Consider the following 2,445-nt stretch of genomic DNA (forward strand, 5'->3'; position numbering starts at 1 on the left):
GGATTGCTTCTTTCCATTTAGGCCAATTTGCTCTTTGTTGACATTCTGCAATAGAGAATGGTTCGATATCATCGTGCTCTATGATTTCTTGAGCAATAGTGTATGCAAATACATCATCAATGTGTATGGAAGATCTTTCCATCAACTCATACGCACTCTCATAATCCATTGAGATTTCTTTGTTCTCTGGAATCATTTCAAACATCGGAGCGTCCTCCAGTATTGATTCATTGACATAACTATAATCAGAGACAATCTCATGAGAGGGATTCTCTACATTGATAATTAATGGATCGGTTTGTGCCTTACTCGCCCTCTTCTTCCTTGGGTGAGTGCCAATCGAACCAAGTGGCCTCCCCCTTTTCCTTTAGGGAGCCACGGCCTCAACCACACCTCCACTAAGTGTGGTTGCAATGCCTCTATCTGCGGAACCGTGTCCCTTGTTGGGGACTTCTAACCTTGCAGGCACATTTGCAGCTGGTATATATGATCTCGTCACTTTTACGATATCAGTAAGCGCATCAGGCATCAAATCTGCTACGTTTTGAAGATCGATTATTCTATTCACTTCACTTTCACATTGTGAAGTGCGGGGATCAAAATGAGACAAAGTGGGGACAAACCACGACAATTCCTGTCGTTCCCTTGGAAAATCATTTTTCCTATCTCCCCCTAATGAGGGAAGACTGTCTCATTAAAGTGACAATCAGCAAATCTAGCGGTAAAGAGATCGTGGTATGGGCCCTATTGGCTACTCCTCTATTGCTTGCTTGGCAGTTCTTGTACCAATGCCCAATGATTCCACACCTATAGCATGGTTCATTGCCAACTCTTTCCTTTTTGACTGAAGGGTTCTTAGGTGCCCTTTGCACCTTGTTTCCATGACCACTAGGGCCAGCACCACCATCTCTGTGCCATATATCGAGAGGGCCTCCATGGCCCATACCACGATCCCCACGACCCTTGCCACGTGGTGCATTGTTGCCACGTGGGTAGGGATCAACACATCCAACCCTCTTTGTATTGGGGTTCTTTCCACCTTTCACTTTTCCATAATTAGCCTAAGAAATTTTCTTTATCCCAACGGGCCTGTCATTGTTATTCAAGAGAACCTCATTATGCCTCTCAGCCACTTGCAGTAGGTTGATCAACTTATTGAAGGTTGTGATTCTTTTGTTATCATACTCCAGCCTATACTGGTTCGCTAGTATAAAAGCTGAAGTGGGAAAGGTGGAAAGAGTCTTCTGGATCATATCATCTTCTGTGAGTTCCTTTCCACAGAAATTTAGACGTGCATTTAGGCGCAACATGTCCTTGTTGAAGTCATTGACTCTTTTGTAGTCAAGCAAGCGGATTTCATTCCACTGAACAGTCAGTTCTGGGAGCAAGGTGTCATAAATGTTCCCAAAACGTCCCTTAAGGGCATCCCACAGTTCTTTAGGTGTCTTCAACTGAAGGTACTCCCAGCGTAGGCTAGGATCAATATGTCGCCTCAGAAACACTAAGGCATTTGCTTTCACCTTGTTAGACTGTCCATCGTCTTTGGGGTCAGTGGGAGTTTTGATGGTGGCAGTGTAGTCTTTTGCCACAAAGGCAATTTCTACATCGGAAACACAACGATGGTACTCAAGTCCTTCTGAGTCCAAGATGTCAAATTCAGGTCGTGTTGGATCAGCCATTTGGTTTTGAGAAAAACAAAACGATCCTAATACACGCGCGTGTTGATGCAACCGTGCGTAGGGATATTTTTGGGCTTGAGAACAACTGGCCCACTTCCTCTCTCTTTTCAACAATGGGCCACGGGGCCTTTGTTTCTTTTCTTTTTCTTTTTCTTGGCCTGCTTTTTCTGTTGTTTTCTTTTCTGGGCCGCAGGGCCTGTTTCTTTTTTTTTTCTTTGCTTTTTTTTTTTTCTGGGCCGCAGGCCTGCTTCTTTTTGTTATGTTTTTTTTGTTGGGCCTGCTCTTTTCTTTGGGCCGGGTCAGCCCCCTTATTTTTTTCTTTTTTTCTTTTCTTTTCTCTCTCTCTCTCTTCTTCGCATCTTCTTCTTCTGGTTTTCAGATGGGTGGCTGCAGATGCCGGTCTAGACGAAGGCACAGGAGGAAGGATGCCGTGGGGCGCAGACACTGGGCTGCTGCAAGCTAGATCTGCAGGCGCGGGTGGGTGGGAGGTGTTGGGCTGCAGGTGAGCGAGCGTTGGGCAGGGGCCTGAGCGGGGTGTGCAGCGTTGGAATCGGCTCGGTGGTGCAGGCTGCGGGCCTGTTTGGATGGCAAGGCTGAGGCCCGTGTGGGCTGGCGGCAGGGAAGAGGGTTTATGCAGGCTGTGCGCGGGGCTGCTGTTGGCTGCGCTGCCGGGGAGAGAAGAATAAATTTTTATTTATTTATTTATTTTTATGTTTGGGGCGGCAGAATAAAAAATTCTAGGGTTTTTTTTCTTGGCTATTTGCTC

Source organism: Rosa rugosa, chromosome 4 (assembly GCF_958449725.1).
Source record: "Rosa rugosa chromosome 4, drRosRugo1.1, whole genome shotgun sequence".
NCBI lineage: Eukaryota > Viridiplantae > Streptophyta > Magnoliopsida > Rosales > Rosaceae > Rosa > Rosa rugosa.